The sequence below is a fragment of the Stomoxys calcitrans genome, chromosome 2 (genome assembly GCF_963082655.1).
Source record: "Stomoxys calcitrans chromosome 2, idStoCalc2.1, whole genome shotgun sequence".
Lineage (NCBI taxonomy): Eukaryota > Metazoa > Arthropoda > Insecta > Diptera > Muscidae > Stomoxys > Stomoxys calcitrans.
Genome location: NC_081553.1, coordinates 155,860,117 through 155,881,879, shown reverse-complemented (window position 1 = coordinate 155,881,879; position 21,763 = coordinate 155,860,117). Strand labels below are relative to the sequence as shown.

General features: G+C 40.0%; 1 protein-coding gene across 4 annotated transcripts in view; it reads left to right on the top strand.

The window, feature by feature from the left end:
- The first annotated feature begins 264 nt into the window (after positions 1-264).
- Positions 265-21,763, top strand: part of LOC106092598 (protein distal antenna) — a 356,654-nt gene continuing 335,155 nt past the window's right edge. Inside the window, exon 1 of one of the 4 annotated variants that reach the window (XM_059361421.1) lies at positions 265-347. The gene's annotated coding sequence lies outside the window, so the exon portion shown is untranslated. The remainder of the gene's footprint in view (positions 348-21,763) is intronic. The other 3 variants (XM_059361422.1, XR_009396866.1, XR_009396867.1) reach the window with 3 other exon arrangements.

Here is a 21,763-nt window from a genome sequence, read left to right as displayed (position 1 = left end):
ACGTTATGTGACAAGTCTCGGATTATACAGTTGTATTTTGCATGCATTACTTGTAGACCTACTGAACATACCACATAAAATCTGTCAGGCGTACCAGCTGTTTTTGTTGTGTTACAGAGTGGTGAAAGTGCAAAAAAATCTTCCGGTTAACAGCGTGAGAGAGACTTTTCCAATTTTCTTCCAATAAAATAAACTTTTTTTCGCCGATTCTCAAGATTTTTGTTGAAATTATAACAAGGAAATCAGCCAAACCAGTCAATGCATCCTCAGCATTCCATGCTCCAGAGCTTCCGAAGCAGCCGTGGTTGTGGTGTTTCTTTGTTGGGTTCAAGCCAGGCCGGGAACAGGTAATAAACTTCAATTTAATGGAGCCGTGCAAAAACGCGTATGTCTCTTAAACTGAGTGTAATTGGTTGCCCGATGTAGCCGAAATTTAGGACAGTGAGTTAAGTTAAGGCTCTCGACATACTTATGCAATATGGCATAGATCGGTCCAGGTTTGGATATAGCTGTCATATACACCGATCTCTCGATTTAAGTATCTCTCTCTCGCATGCCCTACACATGCTATCACTTGCCGCACCGATTTTGCATAAGTGAGCTCGTAGTTCTATGTGTCCCGTTAAGATACTAAAAGCTATTCCGACCACCTTATATCTTCCTTTCAGTAATAGCCTCGCCCTCTCACGATCCGGATCACTGTTTCGCTGTTCCGCAGTGTTACATGTCGTTTGTCGCCCACGCCCTTAATTCGGACTGCGACGACCCGAAAGGCTTCGGGTTTACCAAGTTTATCGAAGGAAGTTCTTGGCCTTTACTGCCAAATCGTCTGCATTTCATTCGCCTTTATGCGGATTCTGTCATTCTCAGAGAAGGCGATAATGTCCTTCTTACACTCCAAGACTGTTAGTTACCTTACCGTCCTGCTTGTTATTGCCCTTATGACCATTTTACTGTCCGTAAAGATGTTCACACTCGACTTCCTCGCGTTAAGACCACACCACTTCACGCATTCCATGATCTCCGCCTGCAGGACCGTACTATGGTCAGGCAGTCTAAAACAGATTTCAGTCCCTGGGTTCTCAATGTACTCCCCAGGCCCACTTTGTCCTCTAGCCTTGATCCATCCGTGTAACATGATCATGGCAATACTAGGGTTTCGTCAGTCAAAGACTGTGCCGCTGGCAGCAGTGCCTCGCACTCGACCTCAACTGCCGTCTCAGTTATCCGATCGGAAACCTCTTCCATTCTCTCCGGGTTTCCTGTCGTCGCCTCGATTATACCGCGATGGTGTGAGCTGCCCCCATCCTCAATCCATTCTCCCATCGCCTTAAGTTTCAGAGCCGCAGTGGCAGCTTTGCACTTAATGTGAATGACAATGAGACGGATATCTAGAATAGTTTCCAGTGTCCTAGTGTGACACTTTCACCTTTATATTTTTTTCATGGTACCCGAAATTAATCCACCTCTTCCTTAGAATATGGTTTATCCAATCTCTAAGGACCAGGGCCCACCCGGTACTGGTCTAAGGATTGGATCAATGTTTCGGTCCGCACATCGTTAAACTATATGCAATATTCAAAAAGAATTACTAAATTAAGATTTGGCAACAATTTTTCGAAATACCGATGTAACCAACTTTATGGGCCTGCCAAAAGCCGACCCGACAACCTAGTGCCTTGAAATTAAGCATACGATCTCGCTAACACTGAGGGCTGCCAAATCTTCCCTTAGTAGTTCTTTATGAATATTGCAGATAAAAGTGTCCTTAAAAAACTAAAAATAATTTCTGCCCGAATTTTTTTCAAAAATCTATTGGGGGATCTGGGCTTTGGAAATTTTGAACTCAATTTTTTACTTAAATATTGCCCATTTGAATTGATATATCGTGTTCAAATTTCACCTAAAACGCATCTTCAATACGTTCTCTTTACCAACAAAAAAGAAAAAATTAAGGTATTGAAGCAAAGACTAATCAATGAACATCGAAAAGAAAGCTGCAGGGAGACAAGTCTGGCTTTGCTAGTGTTGCTGCTAGGTAAAACTGTTTCCAATTTTACGATTCATTGCTCTTTGGTTTACTCTTGCTGCCATAAATAATACGTGCCAAAGTTTGTGCATATCCATTGGAGCAGAAGCTCAGAAGATCGATGCGCTTGTGCATCTATTCTAAGTTCTACTAGAGGAATAAATTTTCTCTATTGGCCAATTAAAGCGAAGTATAATAATATACTCATCCCAGTCCATATTTAGATGTAGCTACCATATAGATCGATTTACAGATCAAACATTTTAAGCCAATAAAATGGGAATATATCGAATATGGACCATATCGGTCCAACTTTTGGTGACGGTCCCATATTTTGCTCTGAAACCATTTTTGGTTCAATTTGTCTAAAATGTAGTAAGCCACATTTTCTCGGCCTAGCGAAAGTTTAATCCATGGACAAAGCGACCAATATGTTATAGTAACTCCTATACAAGGGTACATTTCACAAATAGAGATTTTTGCACCGAATTTAGCGAAGTCTAGGTGGAGTTTAGAATAGATAGGTGGAGGCCATCGTTAGCATGTCGGCCTATGAAGCTGAACGCCAGAATTCGGATCCCGGCGAGACCATCAAAAAAAATTTTCAGCGGTGGTTTTCCCCTCCTAATGCTGGCAACATTTGTGAGGTACTATGCCATTTAAAACTTCTCTCCAAAGAGGTGTCGCACTGCGGCACGCCGTTCGGACTCGGCTATAAAAAGGAGGCCCCTCATCATTGTGCTTAAACTTTAATCGGACTGCACTCATTGATATGTGAGAAGTTTGCCCCTGTTCCTTAGGGGAATGCTCATGCTCAAAATTTGCATTTGCAGACTCCGATTTGGGGTAGGCGGCCTTTCTTCATGTTAATGGTGACGACAACAACACAATTTGGAAAATTCTAGTTTTTAGAAAAATTGTCTTTGATAATGCCGGATACATAAAATCAGATAGAATAGAGATATTTTCGTGTTTCTTTTTGGGTTTATAGAGGAAATGATAGAGAATAAAAGTTCATTACTCATATTTGCAATAAAACGTGATGTTGGACTTGGGTTTTAAAATTCAGAAAAATACTAGTTGAAAGTCGGCTAGGATATATAGACCATTTCAAGGTTTAATTCATATACAAAAGAGTGAAAAATAAGCGGAAGTGTGGAAACTTTTGAAATTTAATAAAAAAAATTAGCCATATTGGCTTTAAGATGACGGGGTGCTTTGATATAAAAAATTTTTCTTAGCACCTCTCTTTTATGAAAAAACAAAAAAATGATCATATCTTGATGGCAAAAGTTTACAAAAACTTGTAGGAAATAGAAGTCTTTTAAAGGCGACCATAAAAGAAAACGCAAAAGTGAAAGATGAATACTCCGATCGAGTGGAGAGCGACATCTCGAAACTGGATGCCAGAAATTGGAGAAGAAGCGCTGAAGATCGAGGAGCTTGGACATCTACAATTAAAGTAAATAAATATAACATATAAGTGGTAAAAAGACCTCTAAGTCCTAAATTTTGGCATATTTAAATTAACACACTTCAGACACACTACATTTTTTGAAAAAGAAACGCGTGGGTGTTTTTTTTCCTAAAAAGTGGTTATGGACTCAAGCATAAATCCCAAATTCGTGTTCCAGAGGGTTAACATATGTGTACCAAGTTCCATCGAAATCGAGGATGCGCGATAAACAGCGCGTTTTTCAAAAATATTCAATCATTTCACGCTAACTTTCGAAGGAGGAAAGCACGCCGCTTGAAATTTTGCGCAAATACTTCTTATTAGTGTAGGTCGGTTTGGATTGTAAATGGGCCATATTGGTCCAAGTTTTGATATAGCTGCCATATAAACCGATCTTGGATCTTGACTTCTTGAGCCTCTATAGGGCGCAATTATTATCTGATTTGGGTGTACAACGGCTTCTCCCGTGACCTTCAACATACGTGTCAAATATGGTCTGAATCGGCCTATAACCTAATACAGCTTCCCTATAAAACGCCCTAATCCGAAATCCTTATCCAATTTGGCTGACATTTTACACAATAACTTCTACTGTGGTCTCCAACATTCACTCCATTATGGTCCGAATCGGCCCATAACTTGATATAGCTCCAATAGCATAGCAATTGTTTCCTTTTATCCCTTTCTTTCATTTGTTTGCCTTAAGAGAGACACCGGTGAAAGAACTCGACGAATGCGACCCATGATGGAGGGTATATAAGATTCGGCCTGGCCGAACTTGGCACGCTTTTACTTGTTTTAAATGACATTTATCTTAACCATCTTTTTTTAAAACTGATTAAATTCGTGATTAAAACAGATTTTTTATGGAGGTGTGGGTCATAGCATCGGTACGTAGTGCTGTGCCTGCCAGCGTCCCTCCAGGCCGGGCTTGGTAAATCTTCTGAAGATCTTTTCCTTCTTTCCTTTTGCTTATCCGCTGCCGACCCTATTACATGGTCCCATCGTGTTCGTATTCGGCTTTAGCAAATTTTTTGGTTCGCCCCGCATATTTTTCCTCTATTCACTACTTTGGGAGGCTTCCGATGGGAGAAGTAGCACGGAAACTTCGCACGGAACTAAATTGATAGGACGACAAATAATACATACATAGGGTCTAAGATATTTTAATGGATCAATTGAAAAATTAATTGGAAATTTTAAAAATGTTCAATAATTATTTAATTGAATTTGCCTTTTTTAATTAATATTTTTCTTAATCTTGTCCAAAAACTGTGATAGATATTATCGTTTTTATACTCAGCATCATAGGATGGGGGTATACTAATCTAGTCATTCCATTTCTAGCACCTTAAAATAGTCGTCTAAGATCCCATAAAGTATATATATATATATTCTTGATCGTCTCGACGTTTTGGGTCGATCTAGCCATGTCCGTCCGTCCGTCTGTCGAAATCACGATATCGGTCGCTAGCCGCTTGAAATTTTGCACAGATGCTTAATAACGATGTGGGTCGTTAGGAATCGCAAATGGATCAAATCGGTTCAGATTTAGATATAGCTCGAATATAAACCGATCTCCCGATTTGACTTCTTGATCCCCTGGAAGCCTCAATTTTCATCCGATTTGACTGAAATTTAGTATATAGTTTTCCGTTATGACTTCCAACAACTGTGCCAAGTACGATCTGTCACCTGACATAGCTCCCATTTAAACCGATCCCCCGATTTGACGTCTTGAGCGTTACCCTTGGCCATTCGTTTGGCTCATACGTTGCCGAGCCGATCCCATCGTGTTCGTATTCGTACCGTGCAAGCGGTACACCCACTGCTTGTGCAAACTTTTTTGTTCGCTTCGCATATTTTTCCCCTATCCACTACGACGACAAATAATACATACTTTATAGGGTCTAAGATTGCGTTTGAAATTTAAAAGAATGTACAATTCAATTAAAAAATGATTACAAAATTCATTTCTATTTCTCTTTCGAACGAGTTCAATGATCGAAGAATTTTTTATACCCTCCACCGAAATTCATTTATATTTCTCTTTCGAACGAGTTCAATGATCGAAGAACTTTTTATACCCTCCACCATAGGATGGGGGTATACTAATTTCGTCATTCTGTTTGTAACACCTCGAAATATGCGTCTAAGACCCCGTAAAGTATATATATCCTTGATCGTCGTGACATTTTAATTCGAACTAGCCATGTCCGTCCGTCTGTCCGTCCGTCCGTCTGTCTGTCTGTCTAAAGCTCGCTTTGAAGGAGTAAAGCTAGTCGCTTGACATTTTGCACAAATATTTCTTATTAGTGTAGATCGGTTGGGTTTGTAAATGGGCCAAATCGGTTCATGTTTTGATATAGCTGCTATATAAACCGATCTTGGGCCTTGACTTCTTGCGCTTCTAGAGGGCGCAATTCTCGTCCGATTTGACTGAAATTTCGAACGTGTTGTTTTGGTATCACTTCCAACAACTGTACCAAGTATGGTTCAAATCGGCTCATAACCTTATATAGCTGCCATATAAACCTATCTTGGGTCTTGACTTCTTGAGCTTTTAGAAGGCGAAATTCTTATAGTTTTGGTATAACTTCCAACATTTGTGCGAAGTATGATCCAAATCGGTTTATAACCTGGTATAGGTGCCATATAAACCGATCTTGGGTTTTGACTTCTTAAGCTTTTAGAAGGCGTAATTCTTATCTGATTTAGCTAAAATTTTACATGAGGTGTTTTGATATGACTTTCCAAAACTGTGATAAGCATGGCGCAACACGGTACATAACCTGATATAGCTGCCATAAAAACTGATCTGGGATCTTGACTTCTTAAGACTCCAGAGAGCGCAATTCTCATCCGATTTGGCACAAATTTTGAACAACGGCTTTTCCCATGGCATTCAACAAACGTATGCGATATGGTCTGAATCGATCTATAGCTTGATACAGCTCCCATATAAACCGATCTCCCGATTTTGCTTCTTGTGCCCCGAATTGGACTATAACTTGATATAGCTCCTCCTCCGTCCTTAATCATTTTTTTTATTTACCTAAAAAGAGATACTGCGCAAAGAACTCGACAGATGCGAACCTTGGTGGAGGGAATATAAGATTTGGCCCGGCCGAACTTTGCACGCTCCTACTTGTTTTGTCTATGCTATGAAAAAGCCAGAAGATATTATGTTAAGTAAGGCTAGTTTAGGTTTTAAATGGCCATCAGACTCACTTAGACGTTTTCGTCCATTGTGATACCACAGAAGAAGGAAGATGCCTTCTGGTTCCTACCGTTGAACCATCCAGATCCCCGACTGCCAGCGCGGGACACACACACATAAGGTGTTCCATAGTCTTAAACTTGTAAAACTTCCGTCGTAAAAACTGACTTTTTATAATATTCTTCAAACAAACGGAATAGAAAGAAAAAGTTAGTCTACCTAGTCTCATTGAAGTTTCTTTCATACAGAAGAAAAGTTATCATATTACAGTTCGGCCAAGTCGAAGTCGCTTTGTTTCAATTATACCCTTATATGGGATTCAGTTGACAATTATCAAAACCTCTCACAACGTTGCGATCATTATCTAAACCCTTTTCAATAATATAACTCGTTGTAGTTCTGAGATCGCAGTATAGAATTCAACGCCTTAACCCTCATATCCCTCAAATTTAGTTTCTTCCCATTACCCATCTTCTCATCTGGATTGATTCGTTCCAAAGAGTAACTTGGAAAGTAATTCTTTTGTAGAACTGTGAACACAGTTATTGATAGCATATTCCAAATGAGACAACTTCAAAGACCAATCGGAGTGATCTATTGGGTCACTCAATTTGCTAAACATGGACTTAATAATACGATTTACACGCTCAACCTACCCAATCGCTTGCGGAGAGGCAACCGCCACCTTAACGTGATTAATATTATTCTCCAAAATGAAATCAGAAAACGTAATCTCTGTCCGAGATTTGGCGTCTTGGTCTACTGTAATAACTAAAGTACTTTTCGAGAGAACAACAAACCTCCTTAATGCTCGTCGGATTTACAGGATAGGTAAGGTTTATGTGGCAGTCTGCCATCAGACTCCCTTAGACGTTATCGTCCATTGTGATACCACACTAACAGAACAGGAACTAGGAACCATCCTACAGTTCCTGCTTGCGAATGGTCACATCCGCTAAATCAGACAGGTTCTTAAATTAATGAGAACCTAAAGTGGAACACCTTCTGAATGCTAGTGCGGGTCACACACACAGAAGGTGTGTATCTCTTCTCCTCAGATGTCCTTACAGCTTCTGCAAAAGTCGTTACTGGCAACCTTTAGTCTGTCACATATTTTCCGACCTGTGACCTGTCATGAAGGACACAATGACTGAATCGTTTGTTCTAGCCAGTGACAGGAAAGCAGTAGAGCTCTTCAAGTCCAGATTAGGCCACATAGTTTTGGAATGCTCACAGCCCTCTCTTTGTGACCATCTATCATTCCTTGTTCTTCGGGCCTGGTCCTGAAATCTTAGCTTACATGTCGCTAAAGGCATACCCACACAGATTCCAGTCTCCTTGGATTGTGAACGGTAGTTTCTATTCTCACAAGCTCGTCCGCTTTACAATTCCCTGGGATTTCTCTGTGGCCCGACACCCAGAACAGGCGAATTTTGAACTGTTCAGCCATCTCGTTGAGAGATCTGCGACAGTCGAGGTCGGTTTTTGTGTTCAAAAATACGTTCTCCAGGGATTTAATGGATGCCTGGCTGTCTGAAAAGTTATTTTTGCCAATCGTCGTTATGACATTATATTTTAGCCATTCCACCACTTTAATTGCAAGGATCTACGATTGATACACACTACAGTTTGTGCATATCCATTGGAGCAGAAGCTCAGAAGATCGATGCGCTTGTGCATCTATTCTAAGTTCTACTAGAGGAATAAATTTTCTCTATTGGCCAATTAAAGCGAAGTATAATAATATACTCATCCCAGTCCATATTTAGATGTAGCTACCATATAGATCGATTTACAGATCAAACATTTTAAGCCAATAAAATGGGAATATATCGAATATGGACCATATCGGTCCAACTTTTGGTGACGGTCCCATATTTTGCTCTGAAACCATTTTTGGTTCAATTTGTCTAAAATGTAGTAAGCCACATTTTCTCGGCCTAGCGACCAATATGTTATAGTAACTCCTATACAAGGGTACATTTCACAAATAGAGATTTTTGCACCGAATTTAGCGAAGTCTAGGTGGAGTTTAGAATAGATAGGTGGAGGCCATCGTTAGCATGTCGGCCTATGAAGCTGAACGCCAGAATTCGGATCCCGGCGAGACCATCAAAAAAAATTTTCAGCGGTGGTTTTCCCCTCCTAATGCTGGCAACATTTGTGAGGTACTATGCCATTTAAAACTTCTCTCCAAAGAGGTGTCGCACTGCGGCACGCCGTTCGGACTCGGCTATAAAAAGGAGGCCCCTCATCATTGTGCTTAAACTTTAATCGGACTGCACTCATTGATATGTGAGAAGTTTGCCCCTGTTCCTTAGGGGAATGCTCATGCTCAAAATTTGCATTTGCAGACTCCGATTTGGGGTAGGCGGCCTTTCTTCATGTTAATGGTGACGACAACAACACAATTTGGAAAATTCTAGTTTTTAGAAAAATTGTCTTTGATAATGCCGGATACATAAAATCAGATAGAATAGAGATATTTTCGTGTTTCTTTTTGGGTTTATAGAGGAAATGATAGAGAATAAAAGTTCATTACTCATATTTGCAATAAAACGTGATGTTGGACTTGGGTTTTAAAATTCAGAAAAATACTAGTTGAAAGTCGGCTAGGATATATAGACCATTTCAAGGTTTAATTCATATACAAAAGAGTGAAAAATAAGCGGAAGTGTGGAAACTTTTGAAATTTAGTAAAAAATATTAGCCATATTGGCTTTAAGATGACGGGGTGCTTTGATATAAAAAATTTTTCTTAGCACCTCTCTTTTATGAAAAAACAAAAAAATGATCATATCTTGATGGCAAAAGTTTACAAAAACTTGTAGGAAATAGAAGTCTTTTAAAGGCGACCATAAAAGAAAACGCAAAAGTGAAAGATGAATACTCCGATCGAGTGGAGAGCGACATCTCGAAACTGGATGCCAGAAATTGGAGAAGAAGCGCTGAAGATCGAGGAGCTTGGACATCTACAATTAAAGTAAATAAATATAACATATAAGTGGTAAAAAGACCTGTAAGTCCTAAATTTTGGCATATTTAAATTAACACACTTCAGACACACTACATTTTTTGAAAAAGAAACGCGTGGGTGTTTTTTTTCCTAAAAAGTGGTTATGGACTCAAGCATAAATCCCAAATTCGTGTTCCAGAGGGTTAACATATGTGTACCAAGTTCCATCGAAATCGAGGATGCGCGATAAACAGCGCGTTTTTCAAAAATATTCAATCATTTCACGCTAACTTTCGAAGGAGGAAAGCACGCCGCTTGAAATTTTGCGCAAATACTTCTTATTAGTGTAGGTCGGTTTGGATTGTAAATGGGCCATATTGGTCCAAGTTTTGATATAGCTGCCATATAAACCGATCTTGGATCTTGACTTCTTGAGCCTCTATAGGGCGCAATTATTATCTGATTTGGGTGTACAACGGCTTCTCCCGTGACCTTCAACATACGTGTCAAATATGGTCTGAATCGGCCTATAACCTAATACAGCTTCCCTATAAAACGCCCTAATCCGAAATCCTTATCCAATTTGGCTGACATTTTACACAATAACTTCTACTGTGGTCTCCAACATTCACTCCATTATGGTCCGAATCGGCCCATAACTTGATATAGCTCCAATAGCATAGCAATTGTTTCCTTTTATCCCTTTCTTTCATTTGTTTGCCTTAAGAGAGACACCGGTGAAAGAACTCGACGAATGCGACCCATGATGGAGGGTATATAAGATTCGGCCTGGCCGAACTTGGCACGCTTTTACTTGTTTTAAATGACATTTATCTTAACCATCTTTTTTTAAAACTGATTAAATTCGTGATTAAAACAGATTTTTTATGGAGGTGTGGGTCATAGCATCGGTACGTAGTGCTGTGCCTGCCAGCGTCCCTCCAGGCCGGGCTTGGTAAATCTTCTGAAGATCTTTTCCTTCTTTCCTTTTGCTTATCCGCTGCCGACCCTATTACATGGTCCCATCGTGTTCGTATTCGGCTTTAGCAAATTTTTTGGTTCGCCCCGCATATTTTTCCTCTATTCACTACTTTGGGAGGCTTCCGATGGGAGAAGTAGCACGGAAACTTCGCACGGAACTAAATTGATAGGACGACAAATAATACATACATAGGGTCTAAGATATTTTAATGGATCAATTGAAAAATTAATTGGAAATTTTAAAAATGTTCAATAATTATTTAATTGAATTTGCCTTTTTTAATTAATATTTTTCTTAATCTTGTCCAAAAACTGTGATAGATATTATCGTTTTTATACTCAGCATCATAGGATGGGGGTATACTAATCTAGTCATTCCATTTCTAGCACCTTAAAATAGTCGTCTAAGATCCCATAAAGTATATATATATATATTCTTGATCGTCTCGACGTTTTGGGTCGATCTAGCCATGTCCGTCCGTCCGTCTGTCGAAATCACGATATCGGTCGCTAGCCGCTTGAAATTTTGCACAGATGCTTAATAACGATGTGGGTCGTTAGGAATCGCAAATGGATCAAATCGGTTCAGATTTAGATATAGCTCGAATATAAACCGATCTCCCGATTTGACTTCTTGATCCCCTGGAAGCCTCAATTTTCATCCGATTTGACTGAAATTTAGTATATAGTTTTCCGTTATGACTTCCAACAACTGTGCCAAGTACGATCTGTCACCTGACATAGCTCCCATTTAAACCGATCCCCCGATTTGACGTCTTGAGCGTTACCCTTGGCCATTCGTTTGGCTCATACGTTGCCGAGCCGATCCCATCGTGTTCGTATTCGTACCGTGCAAGCGGTACACCCACTGCTTGTGCAAACTTTTTTGTTCGCTTCGCATATTTTTCCCCTATCCACTACGACGACAAATAATACATACTTTATAGGGTCTAAGATTGAGTTTGAAATTTAAAAGAATGTACAATTCAATTAAAAAATGATTACAAAATTCATTTCTATTTCTCTTTCGAACGAGTTCAATGATCGAAGAATTTTTTATACCCTCCACCAAAATTCATTTATATTTCTCTTTCGAACGAGTTCAATGATCGAAGAACTTTTTATACCCTCCACCATAGGATGGGGGTATACTAATTTCGTCATTCTGTTTGTAACACCTCGAAATATGCGTCTAAGACCCCGTAAAGTATATATATCCTTGATCGTCGTGACATTTTAATTCGAACTAGCCATGTCCGTCCGTCTGTCCGTCCGTCCGTCTGTCTGTCTGTCTAAAGCTCGCTTTGAAGGAGTAAAGCTAGTCGCTTGACATTTTGCACAAATATTTCTTATTAGTGTAGATCGGATGGGTTTGTAAATGGGCCAAATCGGTCCATGTTTTGATATAGCTGCCATATAAACCGATCTTGGGCCTTGACTTCTTGCGCTTCTAGAGGGCGCAATTCTCGTCCGATTTGACTGAAATTTCGAACGTGTTGTTTTGGTATCACTTCCAACAACTGTACCAAGTATGGTTCAAATCGGCTCATAACCTTATATAGCTGCCATATAAACCTATCTTGGGTCTTGACTTCTTGAGCTTTTAGAAGGCGAAATTCTTATAGTTTTGGTATAACTTCCAACATTTGTGCGAAGTATGATCCAAATCGGTTTATAACCTGGTATAGGTGCCATATAAACCGATCTTGGGTTTTGACTTCTTAAGCTTTTAGAAGGCGTAATTCTTATCTGATTTAGCTAAAATTTTACATGAGGTGTTTTGATATGACTTTCCAAAACTGTGATAAGCATGGCGCAACACGGTACATAACCTGATATAGCTGCCATAAAAACTGATCTGGGATCTTGACTTCTTAAGACTCCAGAGAGCGCAATTCTCATCCGATTTGGCACAAATTTTGTACAACGGCTTTTCCCATGGAATTCAACAAACGTATGCGATATGGTCTGAATCGATCTATAGCTTGATACAGCTCCCATATAAACCGATCTCCCGATTTTGCTTCTTGTGCCCCGAATTGGACTATAACTTGATATAGCTCCTCCTCCGTCCTTAATCATTTTTTTTTATTTACCTAAAAAGAGATACTGCGCAAAGAACTCGACAGATGCGAACCTTGGTGGAGGGAATATAAGATTTGGCCCGGCCGAACTTTGCACGCTCCTACTTGTTTTGTCTATGCTATGAAAAAGCCAGAAGATATTATGTTAAGTAAGGCTAGTTTAGGTTTTAAATGGCCATCAGACTCACTTAGACGTTTTCGTCCATTGTGATACCACAGAAGAAGGAAGATGCCTTCTGGTTCCTACCGTTGAACCATCCAGATCCCCGACTGCCAGCGCGGGACACACACACATAAGGTGTTCCATAGTCTTAAACTTGTAAAACTTCCGTCGTAAAAACTGACTTTTTATAATATTCTTCAAACAAACGGAATAGAAAGAAAAAGTTAGTCTACCTAGTCTCATTGAAGTTTCTTTCATACAGAAGAAAAGTTATCATATTACAGTTCGGCCAAGTCGAAGTCGCTTTGTTTCAATTAAACCATTATATGGGATTCAGTTGACAATTATCAAAACCTCTCACAACGTTGCGATCATTATCTAAACCCTTTTCAATAATATAACTCGTTGTAGTTCTGAGATCGCAGTATAGAATTCAACGCCTTAACCCTCATATCTCTCAAATTTAGTTTCTTCCCATTACCCATCTTCTCATCTGGATTGATTCGTTCCAAAGAGTAACTTGGAAAGTAATTCTTTTGTAGAACTGTGAACACAGTTATTGATAGCATATTCCAAATGAGACAACTTCAAAGACCAATCGGAGTGATCTATTGGGTCACTCAATTTGCTAAACATGGACTTAATAATACGATTTACACGCTCAACCTACCCAATCGCTTGCGGAGAGGCAACCGCCACCTTAACGTGATTAATATTATTCTCCAAAATGAAATCAGAAAACGTAATCTCTGTCCGAGATTTGGCGTCTTGGTCTACTGTAATAACTAAAGTACTTTTCGAGAGAACAACAAACCTCCTTAATGCTCGTCGGATTTACAGGATAGGTAAGGTTTATGTGGCAGTCTGCCATCAGACTCCCTTAGACGTTATCGTCCATTGTGATACCACACTAACAGAACAGGAACTAGGAACCATCCTACAGTTCCTGCTTGCGAATGGTCACATCCGCTAAATCAGACAGGTTCTTAAATTAATGAGAACCTAAAGTGGAACACCTTCTGAATGCTAGTGCGGGTCACACACACAGAAGGTGTGTATCTCTTCTCCTCAGATGTCCTTACAGCTTCTGCAAAAGTCGTTACTGGCAACCTTTAGTCTGTCACATATTTTCCGACCTGTGACCTGTCATGAAGGACACAATGACTGAATCGTTTGTTCTAGCCAGTGACAGGAAAGCAGTAGAGCTCTTCAAGTCCAGATTAGGCCACATAGTTTTGGAATGCTCACAGCCCTCTCTTTGTGACCATCTATCATTCCTTGTCCTTCGGGCCTGGTCCTGAAATCTTAGCTTACATGTCGCTAAAGGCATACCCACACAGATTCCAGTCTCCTTGGATTGTGAACGGTAGTTTCTATTCTCACAAGCTCGTCCGCTTTACAATTCCCTGGGATTTCTCTGTGGCCCGACACCCAGAACAGGCGAATTTTGAACTGTTCAGCCATCTCGTTGAGAGATCTGCGACAGTCGAGGTCGGTTTTTGTGTTCAAAAATACGTTCTCCAGGGATTTAATGGATGCCTGGCTGTCTGAAAAGTTATTTTTGCCAATCGTCGTTATGACATTATATTTTAGCCATTCCACCACTTTAATTGCAAGGATCTACGATTGATACACACTACAGTGGCCGGGTAACTTTTTCGATATGGCCAGTTCTAGATCAGTAGAGTACACCCCAAAGCCCACCAGGTGCTTTAGTTGGAATCATCCGTATTGAAGTCTATGTAACTTCTGTTACCAGGGATATCGTAGTTCCAATCGGTTCTATCCGGAATAGTATAGTACTTTTTAACGGCTAAGGTAGGGTGTAATCCAGACTGCCTGGAACATCGGATATTGTATCAAGGATAACACAGTGTCTATAGCTGCCATATGACCAATGAGAAAGCTCCCTTAACCTCCCGGCAGTGGTCGCTGCAATTTGGGTAGCCACAATGTCCAGAGGCATGAGATGTAGCATTAAATTCAGTGCATCAGATGGTGTCGTCCTCAGTGCGGCTGTGATGCATAAACAAGCCATCCTTTGGATCAGGTTCATTACTGATCATTATAGGTCTGACAACTGCAGTATATACCAAACGGAACATTCTCTCAATCCAAGGAGACAGGTTCCACTGTGGGCAACTTGTATCTCCTGCTGACAAGGATTGCTTCTGCCTTGCACGGAATTATACCTAGACCACTTTCGGTAGCCCACATTGCTGTTGCACGTAGAGCTTCCTAAAGTATATCTTTTACAGTGCTGGAAACTTTCCCCTAACCGCTATTGCCACGTCATCAGACAAAAATATATTGTTAATGGCTGTATTGAAGAGGAGATAGTATACCTCCATGGGGTGTTCCTCTGACGACCCATCTTTTTAGATCCACAGATCCCAAGCCTGCGGTAATGCATCTTTTGCCTTTACTATATGCATGCTACTGCTGCGACAGGCGATCTCCAGGGATCTTTGCCCAATGATATGTTTCTATCAACCTCTCAAGAGTATTGAGCATAAAGGATGACACACTAACAGGACAAAAATCTTTCGCCTTCGTGTGGTAGGGTTTTCCTGCTTACGGAATGAAAATGACCTTCGTATCCCTCCATCCCACTGGTATATATGACATTCTGATACAAGCAGAGTATATCTCCCTAAGCCAGGGAACCAGTCTATCAAACACAGCTTGTAATTCAATCGGTGATACATCATCAGGGCCTGGCGAATCGAAGGAGTGGAAACTTCTTACCACCCAAAGGATTTTCGTCTCAGACACAATTTCTCTAATGGTTAGGTTAGGTTAAGTTTAAATGGCAGCCTGCCATCAGATTCACTTAGACGTTTCCTACCATTGTGATACCACAGGTACAGAAGAAGGAAGCTGCCATCTAGTTCCTACCGGTGAACCATCCAGATGGTTTTAAAAAGCCCAATAGCTGCTTCTCTGTGACCATCTATCATTCGTTGTCCTTCGGGCCTGGTCCTGAAAACTTAGCTTAGATGTCGCTAGAGGCATACCCACAGATTCCAGTATCCCTGAAATGTGTTGGGTAGTTTCTAGTCTCGTCCGCTTTACAATTCCATGGCATGTCTCTGTGGCCCGACACCCAGAACTGGTGAATTTTGAACTGTTCAGCCAACTCGTTGAGAGATCTGCGCCAGTCGAGATCTCCGACGAATGCATACCAGTGACAACCTCTTCTGGCGCCACGTTGTCCGATGGAGAATTTCCCGGGAAATGTGTATCTCACTAGACATTGGCCATACATTCTCTGACTTCTGAATATACCCAACCGTAATAGGTCTCGAGGACAGAATCTTCCTTAGCCTAGAGGCCTCAGATGTATCCTCCACGGAGCTGCAGAATTCTACCCAGGATTTGTTCTGACCCTTTCTAAGCTCGCCCTTTTATTTTCTTAGCTCAACCTCTTAGATATCCCAATCGTGTGGTGCTCTTGTGGATTTTGCTCTGTTGAAGAGTTTTCTGAAGTCCTTCCTTCGCCCAACAAGCTCTGGGGTCCATGTTGTTTGCCCCTTGGGTTGGCACTAAGACATGCTGACACTAGCGGATCATTCAGGGCCTTCGTGATCGGCTTGACCATTATGTCTATATCCTCCGTAGTCCCCATTTCTTTTCTGGTCTAGAAGGGACCACTTCTGCAGTATTTTCTCCAAGGCTGAAACTAATATAACGATGATCAGAGAAGCTGTGGTCATCCAACACTTCCCAGTCGCATATTCTTGCGCTAATATCTTCCGATACAAAGGGTAATATTCAGTTGCTCTTGTCTGTTCCTGGTAAAAAAGGTCGGTTTATCCCCTTTATTACAAATCGCCAGATTGCAAATTACAATATATTCGATAACCAGCTCACCCGTTTCGTTGACATCCGAACTTCCCCATAAGCTGGTGATGTGCACTAGCATCGCTTCCTACAATGAGACTCTTCTTCCTTACGACTTAAGATTTGAAGGCGGCATTTCTGAATCGTGCTTTATATAGGGAAGTCAGCCAGTAATGAGACTTGTTTATTTCAAGGCTGGCTACTACTAAATCGTCAGTGCTTAGCGATGGAAGAAGAAAAACATTTAGACTACTCTTTGCATGAATAAAAGCTCTGTGTCTCCCATTCCTCATACCCTTGAGTAGTTTAAATAAATAGTCAGGATTCAGAACTTCCACCACCTGCTGCCGTCGAAGTACTTTTGGAGTTGCGTGCTTCCCCGCTGGCGCATCCCTTGAGCCCAGTTCAACCGGATGACCCTCCCACATAGGGCTTGTCGGGTCCCTTTTTGAATAACGTGTTGGTTTTCCGGGTAAGGCCGATGGCCTAGGCAAATTATACGCATGCGAAGAATTCATAGGATCGGCCTTGTGGTTAAAACTCGAACCAGGATTCTTCGTCAAAAGCCCCTGCTTACTAGTCGCCTGTCGGCAATTGGAGCCTGGAACAGCCGATTCACCAGTCCAGGTTTCAGTAGTAGACAACATGCAAAGGACTGATACCACCACAGCAGCTGTTGGGTCTTTGGAGTCCATTTTAAGCCTATTCCCACGCTCTAGATCTGCCACTCCACTGGAATCAGACTCCGATCATCAACCGCCTAATGGATACTACTATCGTAGCTATACTTGAGTGACTCAAGTTTTTCTCTCATGAATATTGACCTATTTCGAGTAACAGAAAATTTCTGGCCGAGCGTCCGCACCACTCAACGGTTAGGATAAAGTCGAACAAATTTTGTGAAAGATTCAACTACTACTGAGATGTTTTTCTTTTCAATTTCAATGATGGAAGTGGTCCGAAGTGATCCACATGTATCGTGTCGAATTGCTCCCCCACCTTTGGGATGCTGTACTTGTTCTGTTGATTTATTCTATCTGAAACAGGATAAATGATACATTTTATACAATTCTTAATGAAGCAATCTATATTATTGCAAATATCTGGGAACCAATAGTTCTCTCGAATCTTACAATAAAATTAAGCCGTACTCAAATATCCAAGCTTCTCATGTATCACACAAATCCTTGACAACAGGATCTCTAGCTTGGGTCAGTTGAATCTGGACGTCCGGTTGATTCAAATGTACAGAGCAAATTAGATCGGTAAATTGCAAATTTTGCCCATGAACATTCCACTAAGGAACATTGGCAAACTTCTCACCTATAAATGAGTGCAGTCCGATTCAAGTTTCAGCTCAATGGTAAGGGGCCTCCTTTTTATAGCCGAGACCGAACGGCGTGCCGCAGTGCGACACCTCATTGGAATGATGTTTTACATGACATATTACCTCACAAATGTTGCCAGCATTAGGAGGGGAAAGCCACCGCTGAAAATTTTTTTGAAGCCGGTGCAACGCTTAAATAGTTGCATGTGTTTCTAGTTCGAAGCAATGATATCTCGTTTCTGCATTGGTTGTCGACTTCGAAAACTATGCTACGGGGTGCAACTTTCTATCATCCTGACACTGCATCAATATTGCTCCAAACCCATGAGAACTTGCATCACAATGTAACTTCGTGTCCCTTTTAGAGTAATAAATAGTTACTTTAATTCGTTAAGACTTTAATTCTTTAAAAGCCCTTACGCATTCTTCAGAGAAAACGAACTTCTTTTCCTTACGTTGCAAATCTCACAACGGCCTTGTACTCTTTGAGAATGATGGAACGCATATCCTAAAGTAGGATAACAACCCAAGAAAAGTTTGTAATTCCCTATGATTCCCCGACATTGGTATTTGTTTCACAACTCGAAAGTGGTTTTCTGTCAGCCGTTTACCCTTAGTAACTATCCTAAATATTTTAAACTTTGATACCCATTTTGCATTTGGTTAACTTGAAGCGCAATTCGTACTCAAAAGCACGTTCAATTATAACCGAGAATGTCCCAACATGAGAATCGAAATCAGAGGATGCATGTATAATTACTCTATAGTCCTCTATTAAGTCGCGAAATATACCATTTATAAAGCATTGAAAGTTTGCAGGAGCATTCTTCAAACCAAATGGCATTTTCAAATACTCGTACTCGTCTAAATGGTGTTACAAATGAAGTGCATGGAATTAAATCCTTATACCCATTTATGTCTTAAATCCATCCTTCAAATCCACGAGGCTAAACCATTTCTTGTCTGATATACTCTCAATACCGTCCTCGATGAGCCGCAAAGGAAAGTTATCCCTAATTGTATTTTTATTTAATGCCCTATAATCAACGCACATCCGCGCTTCCCCTGTCATTTTCTTTACCAACACAATTGCTGACGTGTATGGAGAATTGCTGTGACGTATTATTTTCCTTTCTAACAAATCACTAAAATCGTCTGCGTTTCCTCACGATCACGAATCTACAATCAACGAGGAATATCATCAGACAACTTAATTTGCATCCTGCAGAGATGACTGTTTAATCGATTCCCTTTGGGCTTTTATAACGATTATGAATAAGATCTTCTAAAGTCTTCTTCTGATTTGAATTTAACAAAGGATTTAGATCAAAATCGCCCGTACGTATCACTTGGGACACGACATAAGAATTGCGTATCGCAGTTGGTGTAGACACCGAGGTTATATTATAATTGTCATTTATTTTTCTTGTGGATTCAAATACATTTCCTTTCCTTGACTTGAAGCAATTTTACATTAAATGCATGCATAAAATTCCGTCCAAGAATCATTGGAACAAGAATGCTATCGTTCGGAACAGCAAGTAGTTTAGACTATTTTTTAAATTTTATTAAACTAGAAATGTTTCCATATATTTTCAAAGAGAAATTGGTGACTCTGAAATACGAAGTTCGTATTAAATTTTTCGTAAGTATCACACCAGTCGGTAATAAAGACATCTTCACCAAACTAATTAGCAGCATTAGTATATTTGGTTCCACAAAAATATATGTCAACTAGTTCTTGCTCTTTGATTTCGCCTTCTGCTGCAACAGTTTGCATTGCTACTATATAAGAAATACACGATTATGGGTACTTCAACTTGCGCAAACGCAATTTTTGATAAACTTTTTCTTGTTTTACCGTTCTCTTGAAAATGTTTAAAAGCGAATTCTTCATCTCTTTATATTTTTTGTAATTTGAATTTTCTATGAATGCGGGAGCAGTTCCAACCAACATATTTCATATTTATACCGTAACTTTCAAAAGAGTTTATCCATTTTCCAATATCATGTCCATCATTGCCAGGAAATTTCGGAGCCATCATAGAGAGCTCGTCATAATTGTTATTTGGAAAAATCTTTTTCCGACCGTTTTCTAAAGCATCAATTTGCTTTCGAAGAGACATCATTTCTTGCTTCAATCTCAAAATGTTTATTTCTTTTTCTACTTCCTCAGCTTCACGGTATGAATCACTTGAACAAACGAAGGGAATTATAGTAGAATAAACTAAATAATAAATAGATCGTAAGACCAGAAATTTCCAGATTTGGTCCTTGGAACGGAAGCAGAGGAATTATTGACGAAAGGTTTATATTGCAGTTGTCAGACTTATAATGCTATATAGTGTTGTGGTGGGGTGGACGGCTCTTCAAATGTACATCTACTGTTCAATAGTCAACCAAATCCAAAGGATGGCTTGTTTGTGCAACACCGCCGCCCTGAGGACGACACCATCTGATGCACTGAATTTAATGCTACATGTAATGCCTCTGGATATTGTGGCTAGACAAAATGCTGCGACCACAGCCGTGAGGCTAAGAGAACTTTCTCTTTGGTCATGTGGCGGCTTCGGACACTGTATTATCTTTGACACAATGTCCGATGTTCCAGGCAGTGAGCATTAGATCACCTTGACATTTTAAGTCGATCTAGCCATGGCTTTTGAAATTTTAGTCAAACACATCTTATTAAGGTAGGTTGTTTGGTATTGTAAATCGGTCTATGTTTTCATATAGCTGCCATTTAAACTAATCTTCTGTTTTGATTAACAGTGTGTTATGAGAAAAATTAAAAAAAAAAAAACATAACGTTGAAATAAAAAGCTTATAAAATTAAGTGTCTAAATCGGGATAGTATCATTTTGAAACCATAAAACCAATTTCAGGGCAAACACAAATAAGCGCAAAATAAAAATTTGCTTGAAATATTTAACGAAAAACCTCCAGCAGAAATTTCCAACCTGTCATTTACAAGACTCTAAAAATGTTTTTCGCCCTCTTTTACTGGCAAACGAACGACTTTCAATACAAATGTTTACATATATTGGAGTACGCGGAAACTCTTATATCTTATAAACTGCTCGATTGATATTGCCCCTCTTTTCCATTTACTATAAAAGTGTAGGAGAAACCCAAATTGATCATAGGAGGTTTATCCCCTCGATAAATCAATGTACCGGTTAGTAATCATGAACACTATTTTTTGGTAAGAGAAACCAGCCCCAAAGATAATTCGCCAAAATGTTCAACAAAGTAATTGAATAGCCTACATCTTATTTTTCTTATTGTAAACGAATTTTGTTATTTCGCTTTGCAAGAATTTTTCTTTCTGTTTAAGGTCATCATTTTTGAAAGAAAAATTTAAGTCACTCAAGGATAGCTACGATAGTGGTATCCATTAGGCGATTGATTATCTACGTCTGTTTCCAGTGGAGTAGCAAATCTAGAGCTCGGGAGTAGGCTTAGAATGGATTCCAAAGACCCAACAGCTGCGGTTGTGGTATCAAGCCGTAGCATGTTGTCTGCTACTAAAACCGCGAATGTCAACAAATGCTTCTGAAGAAGACACCTGGTTCGAGTCTTAAGGACACGGCAGAACCTATTCTTTCTTTGCATGCCTATACTTTGCCTAGATCATCGGCCTTCTCCGGCAAATAAACAGGTTCTTTAGAGGTTGGAATAAAAGAAGGCGCAACGCTCTCAGG